Raw genomic sequence first — 24,882 nt, forward strand, 5'->3', positions numbered from 1 at the left:
AAAGGGAACTACTCATACATTGCTGGTGGGAGTGTAAAATGATATAGCCACTCTGGAAAAAAGTTTAGCAGTTTCTTTAAAAACTAAGCATGCAATTACTGTACAACCTAGCAACTGAACTCCTAAGCATTTATCCCAGAGAACTGAAGACTTATGTTCATATAAAAACCTATACATGACTATTTATTCATAATAGTCCCAAACTGAAAACAACCTGATGGCCTTTAATACGTGAATGGTTAAACAAATCGTGGTGGTATCATGGAAAACTATTTAATAAAAAAGAAGGTGCTATTTTTATATTCAGCAACCTGTATGAATGTCCAGAGAATCATGCTGACTGAAAAAAAAGCCAGTCCCAGAAGATTATATATTATAACTTTAGGACAAATCATTTTGTATATAACATTCCAGAAATGACAAAATTATAGAAGTGTAGAACATATTAAGAGGTTTCCAGGAGTTGGAGGGGTGGGGATAAAGGGAAGTAGGTCTGACTACAAAAGAGCAACGAATAACATGAGGGTTCCTTGTAATGGAAATGCATATATATTGACTGCATCAGTGTCAATATCCTGGCAGTGATATTGTACTATAATTTTATAAGATGTTACCACTAGGGGAAACTGGGTAAAGGATACGTGAGATCTCTGTATTATTTCCTACAACTGCAGGTGAATTGACAATTATCTTAAAAGGTCTAATTAAAAATAAACAAATACATTGCATGAGCCAATTCATGTTCAGCATTAATATTATTCAATTTTAATATTTTATTTAGTAAAGAGGGGAGCCTGGGTGTCTCAGTCGGTTAAGCAACTGACTTCACTTCAAGTCATGATCTCTCAGTCTGTGAGTTCAAGCCCCACTTTGGGCTCTGTGCAGACAGCTCAGAGCCTGGAGCCTGCTTCAGATTCTGTGCGTCCCTCTATCTCTGCCCTTCCCCGACTCATGCTCTGTCTCTGTCTCAAAAATAATAAATAAACATTTAAAAAATGTAAAAAAAAGATTTAGTAAAATAAAATGAAACTTTATAATCTTTTTGCTTCTAGCTGACACTTAAAATGGGTTTATCTTAGTTTTATCCTTCTTAATACTTTAGTTCAGAAGGATGTCTTCTTTGATTTAGAAGAATTACTACTCTATTGTTCAGTATTATTGCTGTCTAATCTGATAATTAATTATTAGTTTTCCTGTAGACAATGTTGATTTGAGACGTGTTCCTTTCTTTAGCAGCTCTTGGAATATATATCATATTCAAGCCTTTGAAAAGTGTATTCTTCTCCAATTTGTCAAGCAGAGAAAAGAATGACTATTAGATTATTTCTCTTCCATCACTACTGTTTTTACTTTTAGACTAACTATTGTGTTTTAGATTGTTGAGTGATTTTATTTCATTCATCATCCCAATTTTCTTTTTTTTTTTTTAATATTTATTTCTTTTTGGGAGCGAGAGAGAGAGAGAGAGAGAACATGCATGTGCACATAGGAGCAGCAGAGGGAGAGGGAGACAGAAAATCCCAAGCAAGCTCTGTCAGCACAGAGCTGGATGTGGGGCTTGAATTCATGAACTGTGAGATCATGACCTGAGCCGAAAACAAGAGTTAGACGCTTAACTGACTGAGCTACCCAGGTGCCCCCAAATTTTCTTTCAATAAAAGTAACTGACAGCCTAAAACAGAAAAAAAAAATTAATACAGTTTCTTCAGAAGAGTTGCTCAGTAGAACAAATATTCCCATCCTGTTTATTCATTCAACAAATATTTACTGAGTCTCTATTATGTACCAGGCACTATTCTAGAGGTTGGGAAAACAGTAGAAAACAAGAGAAATATCCACACCCTCATGGAGTGTTCACATTCTAGAAAGAAGATATAAACAGATAATTAAGATATATATAACATGTATGTTAGATGGGGATCAGTGCTATGGAGAAGAAGGCAGAACAAGGAACTGAGGAATGTAGGTGCTAGGTGCATTATTAAAGAGTGCCATCAGGAAACTCTTGCCTTATTTCTAATAGTGGGCACTTACACTGTAGCATGCTTAAATGCAAATTTTCCAAAAGTGATTATAATTCACAGTAAAAGACTATGCATATACAACAGGAATTTGCAAATTTTTCTCCACTGTGATTCATGTGACTAATAATATTCACATGTATCACACACTCCCATAAGTGGACCAGTGGTCAGTGAGACTTCTTGTGTGCCATGTGTATATCTGGCTATAATTCCACTTTGTTCTTTCTCAGGAAAATTAACTCAAATGAGTGAGAGTGTATGTTATTGTGATTGTCTTAAATCTGAATATGTTTAGAATTCATCGTTTTAAAAATTCAGTACTTTGTTGCTTTCAATATACAACTGATTTCAGCACATTTGCATATTGAGTCATTGGCATGAAAGTAATAGTAACTGCATATGTAGAGTTATATCCAATTGGTAGCTCACAAACCTCCTACCTGTTCTTAGGAAATAGGTAATCATAACACCGTTCTTACAAATGGGACAAAAATTTTGAGACAAAAGGCAAAAATTATGGAGTCAATAGTTTTAGAATAGTTTCAGGTGAACACTCTTGATGCATATTTCAACAGAAGCTGAAATTTTGGCATTAAAGGAAGCAAATACTCAGTAGACTGGATGACTGAATTTTGCTGCCTGAGGGAGCAAATTTTCCTGGCTTAAAAGTTAAATAAATCAATTGTTATTCTATTGCTGCTCAGTATTACTATTCACTGGTTCAAAGACATTTCAAATGAGAAAATATCAAGCAAATAATTGCATCCAGCCAAACAAAGTCCAAGGTAAAAAACCCTCACTATTAGGAATTTCTTTCAATGCTGTAAATGTTTATGAAGTGTCCACAATGGGACAAGCACTATGCTACCCACTGGAGGCCAAAGAGAAAATTAAGATAAGGTCTTTTTTTTTCTTCCTTTCTTGATTTGCAATAGATCTAGCTTTTATTGGTTAGTACACAGCCCAACAGTGTTAGCTTTGATATTGCCTATGTGGTAGATCTATCATGAGACTATGCAATTAGATCTTAGCTTAGAAATTTTCAGGAGGACAAACTTCTGATAAAATTAATGATGATGCTAAATTGGTAATTTCCATTTGAAGGGATAAGGAAAATGTGGGTCAGGGGTGTAGGTGAGGAATCCCTTGGCTTCGCACTCAGAGGAGCCTGTGGAGCTATGCTGGTCATCAATCAAAATCCCAAATCCTAGTTTCACTTTGCAGCTTCTTAAACTGCCCATAATCCCATCTTCTTGGTTTCACCTAATAGGTGCTTAATTCATTGTTGCCGAACAAATGAAGCAGTAAGTCCAGCATCCCAGCTGAAAGGTAATTCTCCAAGATCCTGTAACCCAAGTTCAAAACCTGCCTAATGCTTTCACTTCCAGGGTCTCCTGAAATAGTTGCTGACCCCGAACAGACAACTGTGGGAGCCACTTGTTCAGGATTTTGCCCTCCATGGTATACTACTTCTTCATAGAGCTCCAGAAACCTCCATCTTAGTTATTTATTTTTTTAAGATTTTTCTTTCAAGTAATCTCTGTACCCAACATGGAGCTTGAACTCACAACCCTGAGATCAAGAGTTGCATGCATTGCTGACTGAGCCAGCAGACACTGCAGGAAACGCCCATTTCAGAATGAGAGTCCAGAAGCAGAAATTAGAGCTTGATGGTCACTAGAAATTCTTCAGGTAATTTAGCTACTTGACAGAGATCTAGTCACCATTTTTAATGGGCAGGTTTGTGTAGAATGAAAATAAAGGGAAAGTTCAAACCTCACTTCTTCTATCTCCTTTCAGCCTTGGGGGCTCAACTTTGTGGTGAAATGGGTTCTGAGAGTCAACAATAGATTCAAGCATTGCCATCAGGACTTTCAGCTTCCCTCCATGAGTGAAGGAAGTTGAGCATGATCTTTGATCCCTAATTAATGAAGAAGACTCTTGAAATTTACCAGTCTCTCAATCCATTTTCAGGAATAAAATTTAGTTTGGTCGTGTTTCTTACGCAAACCTAAGCCATGATGGGAAACTACTCAATGTGGTACCTGATTTCTCTATATAATAGGTTGCATCTTAGTCTACAAAGTAGATGAGGGGTTCTCTGAGGTCCCTACCTCAATGCTTGCCTTTCAAAAGCATTAGATGATCTTTCTTAGCTCTTTGGCTTAGAGATAGAAAGTTACAGTGGGATTTTCTGAAGCTCAGGGCTGAAGCCACAGATCCCTATTCTGTTTCTGTCCCCCTCAACACTAAAAAGGTAGTTTAATTGACTGTTCACTCATTTTCCTTCTAACCAACAGAAGATGCCACTTAGAATATCTTGGATTTGGAAATGGTGAACATATGCTTTAGACTTTATTCTAATCTTGGGCATATGTTCCAGAGCGAGCATGAGAGAGAGAGAGAGAGAGAGAGAGAGAGAGAGAGAGAGAGAGCTATCTGCTGAGGTTGTTGTGGTTGATGAGAACTCTTCCGTCCTCCCAAAAGAAAGCATGATTCTGGACTTAACTGGACTTTTTGGTGGCAAGGAAGTTCAGTAATGTAAAATATTTTCGTATGTTGATAGTTTGGAAAAATGCCACATGAATGTTACTAATTCTTAAAACTTAATCACTACATGTCCAAATGTCCAAATTACCATCTTTGCCTATTGTTATTTCACATCTATGTTTAATGGCAAGCACACTTAGTCAATCCAAGTATAGCCTTGTAGGTTATCTCATGGTTGAGCATCCTCATCGGTCTTCAATGTTTATTTCCAGCAAAAGAAAAGATGCATGTGTCATGAGCAATATAAAATTAGGAATTCATTCATTCTTTTAGTAATGACTATTTGTTGAGTGTTTACTATGCACAAAACACTGAGTTCAAATTAACTCGATTCTGGAGGCTTTTTTTCCTATTTACTGTTCTTCATTTGTCATGGATGATTGAACTGGCTACATTGGAGTTTATACTTTACTTGTTTGATCAGACTTTATTCTCCTTTGTCTATTTTCTTTTCCTACATTAGCAACAATGGCTACAGTTATGTCTTTTGCTTTAAGTATACATTTCTGAGTGCTAGTGATTTGCAAGTATTTAGAATTTTAAGTCATACACTACCCCTAAGTTTTCTCATTTGTTAAAAAGAAGGAGAGGGGTGCCTAGGTGGCTTAGTCAGTTAAGCATCTGACTTTGGCTCAGGGCATGATCTCATGGGTTTGTCAGTTCAAGCCCCGCACCAGGCTCACTGTGCAGGCTCACTACTGGCAGCACAGAGCCGCTTCAGATCCTTTGTTCCCCTCTCTCTGTCCCTCCCCTGCTCACTCATGCTCTCTCTCTCTCTCTCTCTCTCTCTCTCTCTCAAAAATAAATAGACATTAAAATAAAGGAGATAAAATTTAATACTTGTTTTGCCCATAGCCTTCTAGAATTTTATGATGTTAGTTTATAAATGTTGACTATAAGGGGAAATACTTTTGCAAGCAAAGTTCTAGGGAGTCTTGAGTAAAGTTAAGTAGGTGAAATTTATCTTCTGTATTTCATTTCTCTGTTTTTAGTACCCATCACTCCACAAAGGCCCCGATATCCCTGCCCTAAATGGGAGGAAGAAGAAGGACAAATCAGTTCTGGCACTCATCAGCCATGTAACCTTGGGTAAGTTATTTATCCTCTAGGGCTGGAAGTCTTCATCTGTAAAATAGGGGTTACCACAGTACATTCCTCATGTAGTCATTGTGAAGATTAAATAAAATATTGAATGTGAAGCACTCAGCACATGCACATGTCCACATTAAAGGTGAGTGAAAAATTGCTTGGTTTTTATTTTGCCAAGTCAAGAAAGAAATGAAAGGAAAAAAAAACCAATCTTCATATTTTATCACAATCATTTCATGCAAGAAATGACACAGTACCATTTAAAAAAAAGGACATGATATCAGAATTTATAATTTTAATTTAAAAATTTACTACATGGTCCTCGTTGCTCATATTTCATCATAAATTAATGAAAACTTCATCTTGGATCATCTTTAATCTGCAGACTTGTGTCTGGAAAACACCATGGTGACCTAATTCTCTTTTTCCATCAAAATTTCCCTACCATGGTCTCATTCCCTTGAAGCCCAGTTCTCTTTTCTAACATTACAGCTCATTGGTCTACAGTGAATGCAAAAGGATAAATGTATTCATCTTTTCAAGAGCATAATTTACATTCTAATATAGGAGGCTTTATCCCAGTAAGTAATAGTAGTGGTGAGGATTCCACACCACCTGGCAATTCTGGTGATAAAAGATTTGGGTACAGGTGCCCTCTTCAGTGTCTTGAATGCCCACCTGCTTCATACATGTATCTGGTGGCTCTGTACCCAACTGTCCTTAGGCTTAAGAAAGTTAGACCTGCAACAGATAGGCTGGGCCTTTGAACGGTTTCCTTAGCAGCACCCGTGAGACACACTCAAGTATCACTGCAAATGAAATAATGGTTAGAAGGTTTTCCTGATTGTGTTTCAATTTATGCCACTTCTCCTGGTTAAGGCCTATCATCTTTAGTGGGTCTCTGGCCTCTCATGACCGTGCTGGAGAAATAACTTATTTCTAGTAGGTTTCTTCCAAGGATTGATGTGGAAGAGCCACACCAGGTCCCAAAGGTTGGCCTGCATTCAGCTGGCCACTCGAGGTGGTAAATAATGGGCTTCTCCGGGGGCAAGGGCAGGAGTACTAAAATAACAAGATTATATTCCATTTCAGATGTTGCCAGGGTTAATGGACAGGACAGCATACAGCACACTATTGCACAATAATGAAGAATATAAGGCTGGGGTCAGAAAACCTTGGTTCAGACCTGAGGTGAGACACTTAACAGCTGTGGAAAACAGTTTCTCTCTCTAAATTTTAGTTTCTGAAAACAGAGTTAAGAATAGCACCTACATCACAGGCTTGTTAGGAGGATTAAACAAGCTAACTCATGTATAACGTTTTAGCACAGTGCCTGCCCATGGTAAGTGCTAGGTTAATATTAGCTTTGTTATTCTTATGTGCATTGTAACAGGATGTGCCCACTTTACTGCTAGCTTCATTAACCATTTATACTAAGTGTATTTGCTGTTTTAGTCAGAACATACTCTGAAATCACAAAATATGCAAACTCAGGTCCCGATCTGAACAAATGGAAGGCATGTCTTGGAGTTCCCCTCTCAAAATGTTCCACAGAAATATCCCAGCCTTTACTGAACTTTATTTTACTTCCTCAAATCACCTCTCACTTCTCTTTTGTTGCTACTGTCAGTCCTGTCTTGCCTAGATTGTTTCTAAGAGAGAACTTTCTTTGTTGTTGTTGTTAGTTTGGCGTATTGTGATTGATGGCACATTCTTTAACCATGAGCAAACATGACTTGGGCTGTCTAGTGGGTGGAACATCTCAATTCACATTGTTTCTAAAGAGTAACACTCAATGAGTTGTCTTGAAGTTGTCAGATTGCATAATTATAGTCAATTTTCAATTATCCACATAAATAAAAAGGCTGTCAGTACAGATAACAGAAAATTGCAGCTTCTGAAATTGTGGTTAACCATCCAGCAGAGTTGAGCCTTGCTACTATATATACCCAGTGGCAACACCAACTGGGTTAAAGGAATTTAGCTTCCCTATAATCTCCTCGAAACCCTATTCTTTGATATGAATACTTGGCATTTTCTCAATCTTATGTAAAGGGTCCAGAAATTAAAGTTTCGAGTCCTTTCTTCCAATGAGATAACAGCTCCTGTATTTCTGTTAAAACAAATCCAGAGCTGGCTCTGTCATAGGTTTGGGCCTATCTCAGGCAACGTGTCAACCGCATGTCCAAGCCATGATGCATATGATTAATCTCCAATGCACTCAACCCAGAGCGTGAATAACTATACATCTGGCCTGCCTCATCTTCCTGAAGTCAGTTTCAATATATAATTAGAGGGGAAAGTGGCAGCCTGAGACAGCCTATTTCAACAGTGGAACACAGAGATTGCTAGACATTTCTTCTTTACCTAGTCTCCTCTAGTTTTACCACTGATTTTATCCCTTGGGGTCACACAGGACAAATCTATTCTTTTTTTTTTTAATATTTGGACAAAGCTATTACATCCTGCCTGACATGACCACTAAGAACTGTATGTCCTTGGTTAAATTCTTTCACGCTTCATCCCTCTGAGCTTTTTTTTTTTTTTAATTCTTGAAAAGGAGGGAATTGGACTAGGTAATCTATGATAGATCCTTTAATTTTAATATTATTTAATTCTATGAAAATTTCTTTTGATACTAGTATAGAATGGTTTATTAACTCTATTACTATATCCTACACTATAAATGTATTTACCATATGTATTATCAAATTTAATCCTCATGATATTCTTTATAGGACAGTTATTTTTATTTATAAGTGAGGAAACAAAGGGTCAAAGAGATTAAGTAAGCCATGCCCTGAGTTTCTGGTACTAGCTCTCTGTTTAAGATAGGTTTTACGTCCAAGTTTTATTTTCTTGAGAAATTAACTTTAAAATCCCTAGGCTTAGTTGTCCAAATGTAAAATGGGTTAAATAACAAAACCAAGTTGACTTTCAGTTCAGCAGAAGGTATAGCATATTCTATGGTCGTTGCCACAAGATGTGAGGCTTCAGGAAAACTGGCTAGGCTCATTCAGGCAGGGTAAAGATTTGGAGGTTGATGAGAAATCAACACTAGAATTCATAAGCAAATGAACCTCTCACCAGGGCCTTAAAAAAAATAAAGACAATATTCTTCAAAGGAGATCATTTCTCCAACATTCTATTCACTGGGGCCTTCAGTATGCCAGGCATTGAAGTAGTCACTTATAGTTAAAAGTTTCTCGTTTATTACTCATAAGAACTTTGTGGAGTACCAGTCAGCACATGTATAATTATCCTCACTTTACATAAGATGAGATTGACACTAATAGTGGATAAATTGTTTGCTCAGCCAGTAAGTGGAATATGAGGATTGTAACCAATGCCTCTGAGCTCCAAGTTCCAGAAACTTTCCACTCTGCCAGCCTTTCCCAAAGTGCGCTTTAGTCCGTACTCATTTTCCAAAATGATTTTCCAAAAAAAGGATGCCACAGTCAACTATGCTTGATGTTGCATACTGTGGTATCCCTTAGAGGTTCACAGAACTTAGTGTATTCAAGGTTCCCAGGAAATTCTGGAAAGGAAATGTGTTTAACAATTTCCTTTCAAACTTTCCCTAAACTTATTTACAAGGGAATTTCAAGTCCAATTAACACATGTTATGATCCTGAAGAATCAAATCCTATTTAACTCTTTTTGAGAAATACTCCACCATACCAGGCTATGCTAGAAAGTAATTTCTACAGAAAAAGATTGTCATTATAAACCAACATTTTCTTCATATTAATATATATATATATATATTTTTTTTTTTTTCATGAGTTAACTAGTGAAGGTCTTGGGATGAGAAGCCAGGTAGTTACAGCCATTCAACAAATTTCCCTGCTTTTTTTCTTGTTTATTTATTATTTTTGAAAGAGAAGAGAGAGCACAGTGGGGGAGGGGCAGAGAAAGAGAGGGAGACACAGAATCCTAAGCAGGCTCCCAGATCTGAGTTGTCAGCACAGAGCCTGATATGGGGCTCAAATCCATATACCAGGAGATCATGACCTGAGCTGAAGTCAGACACTTAACCGACTAAGCCACCCAGGCGCCCCCAAATTTCCCTGCTCTCACATGAGAGAATAGTATGTACTGTGGAATTGCATACCTGAGAATACCAGGTGGAAATACCAATACAGTATATATACAAGTGTATGACATATTCTTATGGTACCTATTTTATGTTCTGAAGGATTTTATTTATGCATGGAAAGTACCATTTGCTCCTTCCCCAAATTTCTGCTGTTTGACACATTTTACATTTTTTATTCTAATTTGAATGAAAGAAAAATGTATTTTTTTGAGATATTATGGAGAACTTTGTGATTGCTTGAATGCATTAATGATGGCAAAGTGTTTTAAAACTGAGATCGGAAATCATTGAACAAGATAATTAAGTTGGATTTAGCTATGAAATTAATATTAAATTCAGCTCTTTAGTCTATTGCTTATTTTTAAGATCTGCCTGCCAATAAACATTGGTTCTGTGGAGGGCTTTAAACATTTTCAAAAGTTGTTTTTTAAGTGGTAATCATGAGTCCATAAGAGTCTTAGAAATTTCTTAGTGAGGTTCATTGTTTAGGAAGTGAAATGTAACTCTCAGATGACCATAGCCATGGAATGACAAAAGCCAGGGATGTGTATTTTATTGAAAGTAACCAGAAAATGAAAGAAACACAAAATAAGTTATTGCTATAGAATGCATGTAAATATCTCTTGATATTTGTCATTCATAGATGCTGTTCAAGTCACCTATTGCTATGTCACAACCAAAATTTAGTGGATTAAAATAACAAGCCTTTTATTATATCTCACAATTTTATGACTCATGAAATTGGGAACAGTTTCACTAGGTGATTCTTCTGCTCAATATACTGGCAACTAAACCTGTCTAAGTGGTCCATGATGACTTTGCCCGTGTGCCTGGTGCTTTGATGGGACGGCTAGAGAGCGGGGCCCCTCTCTTTCCTCATGTAGTACCAGGACTTTTCTGTGTTCCAAGGTAGTTGGACTTTTTACTTTTCAACAGGGTAGTGAATCTTCTTACTCAGCAGCTCAGAACTCCAAGAGCAAGTGTTACAAGAGACAGAAAATGAAAATGGTTGGGTTTTTAAGGCCTGGACCTGGAAACAGGCATGATGTCACTTCCACTGTGTTCTGTTAGAGAATATGAGAGGGTATAGAGTCCATTTCTCAGTAGGAGTATCAAAGGATTTGCGGCCACCATTAAACTACCACATGGACCTAAACTGGCAGAAGGGCTTGTGTCATGGAGGAAAATAATACAAACTCTCTTCTGAACTTTTGAACAGGTTAGCCCTTTGGTAGAAATGTTCTTTTAGTCATAAAGCCAAAGTGACACTGTAAAAAATGTATACAATATGACACATCTAAATCAAGTTGTGTTGTAAAAGAAACACATGTGGGTTCTGACTTTCCATTTGAACATTTCCTCTGTCCTGGTGTGCTTCTTACAAGCTCTTTCAAGTCATTCATCACTCCTTTGCTAATTTTTGTAGCTATGATAGCTAATTTTTGAAGAACATCTCCCAAATAAGTAACAAAATAAACCATCAGGTAAAACAAACCTGCCAATACTAATAACACAATGATTAAGAGGATTATGACTGTTTTCATTGCCTAGTAATGTCAGAGTTGTGCTTTTGCACTGAGCAGTGCTTTGATTTTGATTTGAGGTCTATCTTTGTTCTTATCCATGAAGATTTATAAGGTCTAAAGTACTTCAGAAGAGTTTAGGTATTAAGTATTATTTGGATGAGGCAAAAGAAGTCCTCTGGAGACCCTTTCAACTTTAGCTTTTTTCTTTGACTCTTCCCTTCTGTGTCCCTTCTACCAAAGCAATGGCCCTTTCTTAGACTGTCGGTGGCTTCATGTGATCCCTCTCACTTAACAGATATTTAATAAAAATTATCTCTTAATGTAAAGAATAATTTTACTTCATGTGAAAATGATCTCACCTCAGGAAGATAATTATACAAACATTCCTCAGTGTATTTTTTCTTTAGAGTCAAACAGTAAGATAGAGCAGGGGTTGGCAAATGACAGCCTGAAGGTCAAATCCACCCAGTTGTGTAATTTTGTAAATAAAGTTTTATTGGAACACAACCACACTCATTTACTTACATATTGCCCATTACTGTTTTCATGCTACAAGGGCAGAGTTGAATAATTGTGCCAGGCACCATATGGCCTGCAAGACTGTCTTAAAATATTTACTATCTGGTTCTTTCAGAAAACTTGGTGCCTGTGTAATGCCTTTGCAATTTTTCTAGAAAACTAATTTGTTTTTGTTTTAAATATACTTTTGTTAATGGGTAATAAAAGATTATTTTGTGTGGGTAATAAAAGATTGAACAAATCATAGTGTTTTAGTATCATGAATAAATAACAAATACACTTTAATAAAACATTGAATTTTGTAGAGATAAAAAAAAATCTCTCCTCTGTACTGTGTTCTAACTTACTTCTTTTGCTGCTGATCTGCCTTTTGTAATTTACTGAGTAACTTGAAACAAAGGCAGCCTCAGAGCTAAGACACATGAATGTACAAGGAACAAATGAGTCAGACAAGGGAAGTTATGGACACAGTGGCCGAAATTATGTTAATTTAGTTCCTCTGCCTTGCTTTTGAAGACTTGGTTTTGACTCGCATCATGTCTCCATGACTTCCCATGACTCCAGGGAAATCTGTGGACCATTTAGAAGGAAATATATATACTTGCCCACCTCTTGCACTTGTTTGATTGTGCTCTGTCTACATATGAAAGAAAACGGGTGGTTGATAATACCCAGTGTTAGCCAGGTCATTGGCAAACTAGCCTTCTTATCACTATCTGTGAGAGTATAATTTATTTCAATGTTTCTAAAAGGCTGTTTATCTTGTATACTTTCCATTATTTCATTAGGGAAATATTAGCAATGGATTCTAAGTGCTAATATTTCCCTAATGAAATAATGGAAAGTATACAAATTTATTTACAAAGACATTTACTGCAGCTGTATTTATAATAGAACATTGGCAACAACTTTTATATCAATCATAAAAGATTAAATGCAGCAGAATAAAGAAAAACTGTGCATAATTTTGAGGTGGAAAATAAGTGACAAAATAGTGCAAACTATTTTTTTAAGTGTATACATAATCTATGCATAGAAAAGTCCGAAAGACATACACTACAAAAGTAATGGTGATGATACTTCAAAGGTAGATTTATGGATAATTTGATTTTGGTTTTGGATTTTTTTTTTCATATTTTCCATAATGGGCATGCATTCATTTTGTGATTAAAATAACAACAAATATTTATTTAAAAGATCATATTAAGGGGAGCCTGAGTGGCTCAGTCAGTTAAGCATCTTTCTGTTGAGTTTTGCTCAGGCCATGATCTCATGGTTCATGAATTCAAGCCCCGTGCTGGGCTCTGTGCTGACGGTGAGGAGCCTGCTTGAATTTCTCTTTCTCCCCCTCTCTCTGCCTTTACCCCATTCATGATCTGTCCCTAAAATAAAATAAAATAAGATAAAATAAAATAAAACAAAATAAAGAAAATATTAAGAATTTTTAAACATCCTCTATTTATCAACTGTTACCTCAATTGAAAAGAAAAGTGAAGAGGCTTTTATTGATTTTCATGGAATTTACTTTGTTGGCTGAATTCATATAATTAAATGAGTATTTGTAATTATGTAGGCATAGCCATGGATTTTAATTTCTCTGTGTCTGCCAAATATTGGTATATATTTTCCAGATGGAGTCTTTTCTATATTTCTTTCCTAAATGCACACATCTTTTTCATCTAAAATAGAAAATACGTTTTCAGAACTAAAATGTTAGCCACAGCCTTTCCTAATAAGAATTCATAATTTAGTATTTACATTATTTAACTTTTTGTGATGCTCAGTTACATTTACTGAAAGCATGATTTTCAAAGAAAAGTATGAAGACGGAAGACCCAAGAACAGCCTTTCAAAATTTAAATATGTATTTTCTTGAGGGTTATGATTATAAAAGATGGTGCAACACTTGCTTAAATCCAGGACAGGACCAGTTTCCCTTCACCATGTGAATCAAGTCACTTTCAGTAAAGAGTTTTGTCCTGTAGGCTCCTTTGCCCTCTGGCCTTATAGCTAATGCTGTAGAACAGAGGAGGCCAAGAAATGCAACTGTTAGAGGCCAAAAACACCTGCCTGATAACCAGAATCAACTTATGTCTTGAAGTCCACTGAACAGTTCTGGTATTTATATGGCTTTTGGCCAGCGGTTGCTGAGATACTTCGTACTCTATTTCCCTCTTCTGCATCACTTTGCTCTCCCTTCAACAACTACTAATCAGATCGTTTACAACCTAAGCAAATACTTTCTATCAATCTAGCTATAGAATTGATTTCATTCTAATGAAAGACTCACAGAAGCTGTGTGAACTCAAAATGTAAACAGGGTAATTTTCTAGCAACTGTGAAAGAAAATAGAATATTTAGACAACAGGTGGTAAAACAGATTGCATTACGGAAAGTGTTAGCATTCATTAGGAGAGAGTTAATATTAGCTTTGGCCAAAAAGGTAACCAGGAACATTGTACATAAATGCAAAGTTGTCCATGCTCGCAGTCCTGCTAGAAGTCCAAGGAAACCTTCTAATGTTTATTTATTTTTGAGAGAGAGAGAGAGAGAGAGAGCCCAAGTAGGGCGGAGGTGGGGGGAAGACAGAGAGAGAGGGAGACACAGAATCTGAAACAGGCTCCAGGCTCTGAGCTGTCAGTTACAGAACCCGATGTGGGGTTTGACCCCACGAACCATGAGATCATGACCTGAGCCAAAGTCAGATGCTTAACTGACTGAGCCACCCAGGTGCCCCCCAAGGAAACCTTTTAGACTCTATAACAGAACTTGCCAAAAACTCTGGGAATCTCAAATTTGGGGCTGTGCGTCTTGTTCTAACTGAAGCCCTTTTTTACATTTGCATTGAGAAAAACAAAGCAGTAACTACATCAAATGTTGGTCTGTGCGGGAAAAGGTTTGAAATGAATGTTAATAGACTAAATTTTTTAAAAAACTTCCATGTTTTTTAATACCACATTTCAAAGCTTATCACAAATGTTACAAATGACCTTATAGATTTCATGTATGTCAAGACATTTTTATTTTCATTTACATTATATGCAGTGAGAATCTCACAGGGGAAACAAAATATTATTGTAAATATGAAAGGTGAGAGAACAAGTATTTACCATTTAATTTCAATATATACAGTTGCCAGTTCAGCATTTTGCCACTTTGTATACTTTGAACAAATTGTCACTAATTATATATTTGGTTCCAATGCATGGAAACAAGCAGAAAGAAATTTCCTTGAAAAAGATCCATATCATAATTGTTTCATGCTAACATACTGTCAACACATTTGAGCTTTCCAGTTAATTGTGGTTAACTCGAGAAATAAGATCTTTTGAGTATCAAATTTATCACTTCAAATCCTTAGATTAATTGCTGAGTATAACTTCTCATGCCTCATTCAGTAGCTTCTTCAATGACAATTATTTGGGGCAACTGGGTGGCTTGTGACCAAGCCAGTTAAGTGTCTGACTTTGGCTCAGGTCATGATCTCACAGTTCATGAGTTCGAACCCCAAATCAGGCTCTCTGCTGACGGCTCAGAGCCTGGAGCCTGCTTCGGATTCCGTGTCTCCCTTTCTCTCTGCCCCTCCCCAGCTTGCTCTCTCTGTCTCTCTCTCAAAAATAAATAAACATTAAAAAGCATAAGAATTATTTGATGGTGATGATGCTGGAGATGGTACCCTCCCAGGATGCTGTTTGTAGGTATTACCTGATACTGATTTTTACTTAACAATATCCAGCCCCTTATTAATATGACCTTCACTTTTTGATTAAGCGCAAGCATTTTAAGACCTGTGAAAAGCGGATGATTTTGTAAATCTCAGGTTCCTTCTTTCCAAGAGTCTCTAAACTCTTCTTTCTATCTTACTTTTCATGTCTGACATGTTATCAAACTCTGATCTACTGGAAAACATCTTATACTGAAAAAAAAAATACAGGCTTTGCAGTTAGATACCTTAAGTTTCAATTCTTGCTTCTGCTATTTTTTTGTCTGAGCTATGATCTGAATGTTTGTCTCCCTGAAAACTTCATGTTGAGATCCTACCCCCAAATGATGGTATTAGGACATGGGGTCTTGGGGAGGTGATTAGGTCATGTGGGAAGAGTCCTTACTAATGGGATCAGTGCCCCTATGAAAAAGGCGCCAGAGAGATCCCTAGCTCCATTCACCATGTGACTTTACAGGTGAAAGATGGCCACCTGGGAAGCAGGCTCTCACCAGACCCTGGACCTGCCAGCTTCTTAATCTTGGACTTCAGAACTTTGAGAAATAAATGTTTGTTGTTTCTAAGCAGCCAGTTTATGGCATTGTGTCATAGCACTCTGAACAAACTAAGACAGTCTTGAGTTTAGGAAGTTTTCACAATCTTTAGAGATTTTGAGTGGCTACATGTGGAAGAGTGGTTAGGGCAATAAGAAGACTTGCTTTTGGTGATTGCTGTCCCAGGTCTTAAGCTGGGTCTGATCATAAGCATTCTTGAGATGGCATTTGTCCTTCTTAGTAGGTAAACGCTTCAAGTTTAGAAAGGTTTAAAATACTCCAAATTAAAAAAAAAAGCAATAAAATCAATCCAATCCAATCCAATGAAATAAAATAATCCAAATCAGGGCACCTGGCTGGTTTAGTCAGCAGGGGATGCAACTCTTGATCTCAGGGTTGTAAGTTTGAGTCCCATGTTGAGTGTAGAGTTTACTTAAAAAGAAAATCTTTAAAAATAATAATAGTAATCCAAATAATACTGTAAAAATTCTCATATTTAAGAAGCAATCTGTACACATTTAGCATTCTTTTTTTTATAACCAGCTCCTAAATATACATGCCTGTCTGTTAACAATTTCACATCATTAATACTTCTCAGTGAAGAATTTCCTAATTAATTGAATTAGTTAGAATCTACTATACAGAGTCTTTTCTTTTCCTATGTAAATTAAGATATATTTTAACTGAGATTTATTGATCTCATATATATATATATATATATATATATATATATATATATGCAACAGATACTTACTGAGCTCCTAAGGGGATCAGATATTCTAGCTGCCTTGCTAGGAATATTCGAGCAAATAAACTAGATGAGGTTGCTGCTCTTGTCCAGTTTACATGCCAGTGGGATTAGACAACAAACAGTTAAGAACATTTCAGATAGTGATACTTGTTACTCTAAAGGAAATAAAACATTGATTGGATGGGGAGAAACAAGAGGAAGTTTAATTGACACAGGGGGGTGGGGAACAGCCTAATCTTGTTGCAGAGTCCTCTTGTCATGAAGACAGAGAGTGGTTCTGCAAGCCAATTGCTTAATTCTTAAAAAAAAAAAAATGTCTTTTGAGAGAGAGAGATAGTACAGGAGCAGGGGAGGGACAGAGGGAGAATCCCAAGCAGGCCCCAAGCTGTCAGCACCAACCCCTATACAGGGCTCGATCCCAGGATGGTGAGATCACGACCTGAGCTGAAATCAAGAGTTGGATGCTCAACCGACTGAGCCACCCAGGCGTCCCTGAATGCATTTTTAGTATTTCAATTTAAATTTTTTTTCAACATTTATTTATTTTTGGGACAGAGAGAGACAGAGCATGAACGGGGGAGGGGCAGAGAGAGAGGGAGACACAGAATCGGAAACAGGCTCCAGGCTCCGAGCCATCAGCCCAGAGCCCGACGCGGGGCTCGAACTCACGGACCGCGAGATCGTGACCTGGCTGAAGTCGGACGCTTAACCGACTGCGCCACCCAGGTGCCCCTGTTACTGTTACAACTATTACAGAATGTGGCCTGTGTGGGAGACAGCAGTGAGTCTTGCTAATACCAAATCCCAGGATAGAACTCAAATGCCCCAGTCATCAGGAATACTCTACAACCTAAGAATGTCCACCTCCATAAAACTTACAGCATGGAATGGAAGAGCAGAGGAGTGGGTTCTGTTGAGGTCTGATTCCCAGCAGAGGGAAAGACATGCTGTGACTAATTTACACCTGTTCACTTCTTTTGCAAACCTAACCCTCTACCGTCTACAGGAGTGATATTTCTCTAATGCCTGCTCCTTACCTGGAAATAAGAGTTGGAGAGAATAAGCTTTTTCCATCATATTACCCAGACATCTCCAAGGAGAGGAATAGGAATAAGGGCCAAGGTCACAAGTGTAAGGGAAACTCTTCCTCCAGTGAAACAAAAAATGTGGGAATGAGTTGTTTCCACCATCCTCACCACAGGAAACCACTACTAAGAGTGTGAAATTGTTTGGAATTTATCCTTCTAGACTGCTTTTTTTTTTTTTTTTGCAGATGGATACAACCTTTACAGTTTTTTGTACAAAAAATCAGAACATTATGTAAACTATATTTTATTATCTCTTAATTTTGCTTAACAATATATTGTAGACATTTTTCAAATAGATGTATATAGATGCAATGTATTATTTAAAAAAATTTTTTTAATGTTTATTTATTTTTGAGAGAGACAGAGACAGAACATGGGTGGGGAGGGCAGAGAGAGGGGAGACACAAAATCCAAAGCAGGCTCCAGGCTCTGAGCTGTCAGCACAGAGACTGATGCAGGGCTCAAGCTCACAAACTGTGAGATCATGACCTGAGCCGAACTCAGTCGCTTAACCGAATGATCCAGCCAGGTGCCCCTCAATGTATTATTTTTTAATGTCTATTTATTTATTATGAGGGAGAGAGCGTACATGGACAGGGAAGGAAGGGGCAGAGAGAGAGACATAGAGAGGGAGAATCCCAAGAGGGAGAATACCAATCCCACTGGTAGTGCAGAGCCTGATTTAGGGCTCGATCTCACCAACCATAGGATCATGACCTGAGCTGAAATCAAGAACTGGACACTTACCCGATTTAGCCACCCAGGTGCCCCTCCAACATATTATTTTTAATAGTACTTAGAATTTTGGTGAATTAACAGTTCTTCTATTGATTGGCATTTAAATTCTTCCTATTTTTTTATTACTATTAAAAATAATGACTTATAAAAGATCTTTGTGTATACAAGGACATGGACTCTCATTAGTGCTGTTTCAGGTGTAATGAGCTGCTTGGGGCTGAATATATTTAAGCACAGACAGATGGTGACTTGGCAGGTATCATTTAAGAAACGGTTGGGGCGCCTGGGTGGCGCAGTCGGTTAAGCGTCCGACTTCAGCCGGGTCACGATCTCGCGGTCCGGGAGTTCGAGCCCCGCGTCAGGCTCTGGGCTGACGGCTCAGAGCCTGGAGCCTGTTTCCGATTCTGTGTCTCCCTCTCTCTCTGCCCCTCCCCCGTTCACGCTCTGTCTCTCTCTGTCCCAAAAATAAATAAACGTTGAAAAAAAAAAAATTAAAAAAAAAAAAAAAAAAAACGGTGGAGGCTGCAAATGAGCAGTTAGAGCGGAAGACAGTTGTGAGCTGCCCCCATGGAACTCTGGCGAGTGAAGGAATCGTGTAATATCAGTTGTCAAAGTTATTCCAGCCTTAGCAAGTTAGTTCTGCCTCACACGCATCTGCTCAAGTTGCTGGAAAGTGTACCTTTTGTTCCTGAACAGACCTTCTCCCCACAAGATCTGTATTATCTTTGCTCAGTAACTCAGCAAGAGATTTCCTGACCAAAGTTTCCAAGAAACCCAGGGAAGAAATTATATCAGTGCGTGACCTTTGAACCCAATATCTCAGCTGTTTACCATTTTCTAATGAATTTTCACAGTGCCTCTGCAAACCAGGTCATCAAGATAAGGGAAGAGGCAGCCAAGATTTTAATGGCAATAGCCAACATTACCTTTTGTTTTCAAGTGGGGGGAAAGTGTGACTGTTTATAATCACTTCCGAGTGAATGTTTCCTCTATTTTTTTTTTCGTGAGCCCAAATGTGGAGCCTTTAAGAATATTAACTTGTCAGCATTGTCCAGAAATTTTTTTATAGGTAGGTAGTATGAAATTAAAGGCTGCTGCTGACTCTGAAGTTATATGACTGACATTGGCTGTTTTTGAAAAGAAACTCTAGAATAGTTTCTTTAAAACTTTATTTGGAAATAATTTCATTACAGAAAAGTTCCATGAATAGTACAAGGAACACCCATATGCTCTTTACCCAGAACCTCTCCCTCTCCTCTCTTTTCCCTTTCTCCCTCTGTCTCCCTATTTCTCTCTCAGATATATGGATATATGTGTGTGTGTGTGTATATACACACACACACATATATATCCACGTATACATACATGAATTTACATATTTCTTCTGAACTTTCAAGAATCAGTTATATATGCCTAAAGATAAAAATATTCTCTTACACAGCCACAATACAGACTTCAGTTTTAACACTGTGTCCTTACTTAATTTAATAAGAAACCAATATAAATCAATGTTTCCAGTTCTCACCTTTGACTCAAGTTCTAGAACAATATTTTCAGGTCTTAGTAGATATTTCTAGTTTGTTTTTCTACAAGCATTGCAACTATTTTTACACATGCCCCATGCTCCAAACTTTGTAAATCCCTGTCTTTGTTTGAATTTCCTTTGAAAAAAAGAGCCTGAGATAAGGGCTTAAGCACCAGTAGTTTTTGAAGGAGATGATTCCATGGGGCCAGAGTTAAAGCATAGGAGAGAATGAGACAGGGAAGAAAGGAAAGCTGACCATGTAACGGTGCATTATCAAGGTCACCCTTGAGGATAGGTCCTATGTCACCTCCTGAGAAGCATAGAGAATGGCTCTCAGAATTGTCCACATAAATGATAGCATGCAGGAGTATTTATCCGGGTTGTGATACCCCATTGGTTAAGAGTTACCTCTGGGAGTCTCTATTTTCCTCATCTGAAGGCTGAATTTCAGTTTATGAAATACCCTTTTGGATTTGATGTTAGTAATACTAAGTTGACACAAGAATTTTTGAATTTTCTGAACAGATAGATGCTTTTGCTACAAAGTCAAATCAGTGCTTCTAAAAAAAGGAAACAACAGTTTTGTCAATGTGGATGTCAATATCAAAGGGAAACGATTTTTTTTTTGGGTACTTGCATCAATGATAAGAAAACTTTTAAGTATGCTTGGAACAATTTGGATACGTGAATATACTTTTCCAACTGTAAATTTACAAAATCTAATTCACAAAACATTTCTGATAAAAATTTAAGATCTAAATTGAAATATGCTGTGAATGTAAAACACACACTCGATTTTGATGACCTTATATAAAAAAAGAATTTATAACATCTTGTTAATAATTTTACTATTGATAATATGCTAAAATTATACTTTGACACATTGAATTAAATAAAATATACTATTAACTTTATTTCATCTGTTTCTTTTTAACTATTTTTAATTTAGCTACTAGAACATTTAAAATCACACATCTGACTACATTGTATTTCAATTGGACAGTGCTACCCTAGAAAATTCTCTATGAAACTTAGGTATCAATAAAATAATTGAGTAAGATAGCAGGATATAAAATTAACGTGCAATATTCAAATCTCTGAAATCTCAAATCTCTTAACGCCCCTTTTCAGAGGCATCAAAAAAAGGTAAAATATCTAGGAAGTTTACAAGAAATGTTGAATACATATACAAAGAAAGTTATAAAACATTCCTGAAAGACACACAAAGAAACTGAAATGAATGGAAATACGTCCCTTATTCTAGTCTCAAAATCATTAAGATAATCAGTTCTGTACCTAATTTGGAATTTTAACATGATCCCTATAAAAACACCAACACTTTTTTTTTTTTTCTGGAGCTAGACAAGCTGATAGGAAATAAAGTTCATATGGAAAAATAAACATCCGAGAATATCTAGGAAAACACGGCAAAGTAAAAGCTACTCTGGGAGAGAATAGCCATGCCAGCTATTAAAATACTCTGCAAGACCTCTATAATTAGAACCATATGATGCCAGCACACACATAATCAAACAGACCAATGAAATAGAATTAAAAGCCCAGAAATAGACCCAAATGTGTATGGAAATCTCATATACGATAATGATGGGATCTCAAATCCCTGGGGCAAAGATGGACCTTTTTAATAAATGCTATTGAGACAACCGGGCAGCCGTTTGGGAAGAGATGAAATTAGATTCATTCCTCACACCTCACATAAAAATAAACTCCAAATGATTCAGAGATAAAATGTAAAAAATTAAACTATACAAGCACTGGAAGAAATACAGAATACTGGTGAATACAACTTTAATGTCAGTGTAGAAAAAACTTCTAAGGATGACTCAAAATTCAGATGTAAAAATAAGTCTCACATTAAAAAATCTTCTTGCATGAGTGCACAGGCAGAAACATACCATAAGCAAAGTCAAGAGTCAAATGACAAAATTATAAGAAAAGTTTTTGCAGTGTATATCAGAGATAAAGGGCTAACACTTCTAATATAGAAAGAATTTCTAAATATTGGAAAAAAGATTAAAAATCCTATTGAAAATAGGGAAGAGACATGAAAAACAACTCGCACACACACACACAAAAGATACAAAAATCAACATGTGATCCTGGACCACATTCTGTAAAAGAGGAGGGAAAAAATTATGTAAAGGACATTATTGGGGCAATTGACAAAACTGGAATGTTGGATAAATGTATTCGTTTTATATTTCCCGAATTTGATTACTATAGTGTGGTTATGTAAAAAAATATCTTTGTTCTTAGGAAATACACTCTTAAGTATTAAGGGGTAAAGGAGTGTGATACACATGGCTCAGGAACGTGTGTGTGTATGCGTGTGTGTATCTAATTCTCATTAAAGCTCGGGACACCTACTGGTTTAGAGCAGGGGTTGGGAAACTGTCTCTGTAAAGGCCTGGCAGTGAGTATTTTCTTTGTGGACCGGATGGTCTTGGTGGCAACTACTTAACTGTTGTAGCACAAAAGCAGCCGTAAAAAAATACATAAATGAATGCCTGTGCTCTAATAAACGTTATTGTAAAAAGCGGTGGCTGATAACTTGAACGTTTTGCAATGTAATGTACATACATGTTGAATCAACTACACCTAAAAACTAAAATAACATTGCATGCCAACTATACTTCAATTCAAAAGAAAAGAAAAGCAGGTGACAGGATTCCCCCCGCCCCACTGCCGCCCATCAAGGTTATATTAATTTTGGTAAGAATAGATGCTGGGGAAACAGAGGTTTGGCTACAAAGTACTTTGTGCAGGACCCGGTATTTAATTTCTAAGTAGTAGATAGCGGGGTTTTTTTTCAGTCATAAATAGACTTTTAAAACACTTTTACTTTAAAACTAAACTTACAGAGGGAAGAAAAACAACTCCTCTAACAATACATCAGGCCTACGGAGGAGCCGGGCAAAGCGCTGGGGTACAAGCCGCAGTCAACTGAGTGTTCTCAACGCTGAACTCCATGAACCTGCTTGGCAGGAGGTTCATCCCGTGCAGCCTCCTGCTCAGGCGGAAGTGGTGCATCTGGGTCGCTGTCTACTGCTCCTTCATCAGTTTGGCCAACTTCTGGAGCTTTGAGGACCCTAAGTGGATGACAAGTATCCACGTGCTGTCCATCTCTGCCGTGGTGATGTCGTATCTGCAGAACCCTCAGTGCATGAATGCCCCCTGATGATGTCAGCCTAGGACCACTCTATCCATCCCCTAGGCCTAGCCCCTTGCGGTGCAGCCTCCTGCCCTCAGCTGCGGTTCTGGGCTTCCCTGAGTGACAGAGTCACAGTGCCCTCACCTAGGTGGAGTGAGCCTGATGCTTTCTTTCCCTGGGATTCTGCTTCTGCTGGGCAGAAGGAAATACCCTAGGCCTATCCCTCCCCTCTGCCTTCTTCACCCTGACTGCTCCAGGCAGATATGCTATCCTTGTCTCTAGGTGTAGCCACTCATCTTTTGAAAAAGATTTTTTAATGTTTTTTTTTTTATTATTTTAAAGAGAGAGAGAGAGAGGGAGAAAGGGGTAGAGAGAGAGGGAGACAGAGGACCGGAAGCAGGCCTTGTGCTGACAGCAGGGAGTGCAACACAGGGCTCGAACTCACAAACCTTGAGATCATGACGAGCTGAAGTCCGATGCTCAACCCACTGAGCCACGCAGGCGCCCCTTCACTCATTTATTTATTCAAACTAGTTAATGATGAAGTTTTGTATTCTGGCAAAAACACACACACAAAAAACCAAAAAACTAAACTTACAGAAAACGTGAAAGAATAGTATAGATAATACCCATATACACTTTACCCAGATTCTGTAACTTTAAAATATTTTGCCTCATTTGCTTTATTCTCCATTCCCCCCTCCCTGCCTCTCTCTCTCTCTCAGAATAAAAAGTATATTTATAGTCTTTAAAGACCAGTTGGATGTGTCCATATGAGCACACACTAGCCAATGGAAAGTGAGCTAAAGTGAGATGTACAATTTCAGAGATGCTGTTGAAGAGGGAACACATGATCACCTGTTCCTTTTCAGCCCCCTTGCAGCCTGGAATGTGTGCCATTCTGGACCAGGTGGATGGAAGTAATTCCAGCTGGATAGAAGAACAAAAATGGAGAAAGAGCTGGGGTCCCTGACTTGAATGCTCATGCACAGATTGTCGGTTGAAAAATAAAAAAAATGCTGTCTATGTAATCCCCTGTTATTCAGTTTCTATTAGACCGTTAAAGCTCCACGGTACGTGATACTTGAGCATCATAAGCATTATCAATATTCTGTGGTGGTAAAGAGTATGCATTCTGGCCCTACACTACTGAGCAGTGTAAACCCTGGTTCAGCCACTCAACTGCTGTGTGACTTTGGGGAAGTTATTCAATATCCCTCAGCCCTCTCGGGGTTGACATGAGTACCTAACTCATAAAGTCATTTTGATGATGAACAGATTTAAAGTGCTCAGAGCAGGGCTGGTGTGAAGCGAGCGTAAGTGTTAACTATTCTTACTCCTCACAAATAACTTGAGACGTGGGTATTATCTTGAACATTTTATAGATGAAGAACTGGAGATTCAGAAAAGCTAGCTAATTTGCCCAAGGTTACATAATTAGTAAAGAGTGGAGCTAGGATTTAGACTCATCTTACTCCCACGCCTGTGCTTTCCACTTCTATAGCTTTTCATTCTATATTTTTAATGTTTTAACACATTAGAGT

General features: G+C 37.6%; 1 long non-coding RNA gene across 1 annotated transcript; it reads left to right on the forward strand.

The window, feature by feature from the left end:
• The first annotated feature begins 3,352 nt into the window (after positions 1 to 3,352).
• Positions 3,353 to 23,198, forward strand: LOC123385029. The gene is made up of 3 exons (XR_006596994.1): positions 3,353 to 3,485; positions 5,567 to 5,663; positions 23,049 to 23,198. It is a non-coding gene; the product is annotated as an uncharacterized LOC123385029 (long non-coding RNA).
• The last annotated feature ends 1,684 nt before the right edge of the window (positions 23,199 to 24,882 follow it).

Source organism: Felis catus, chromosome B1 (genome assembly GCF_018350175.1).
Source record: "Felis catus isolate Fca126 chromosome B1, F.catus_Fca126_mat1.0, whole genome shotgun sequence".
Taxonomy (NCBI): Eukaryota; Metazoa; Chordata; class Mammalia; order Carnivora; family Felidae; genus Felis; species Felis catus.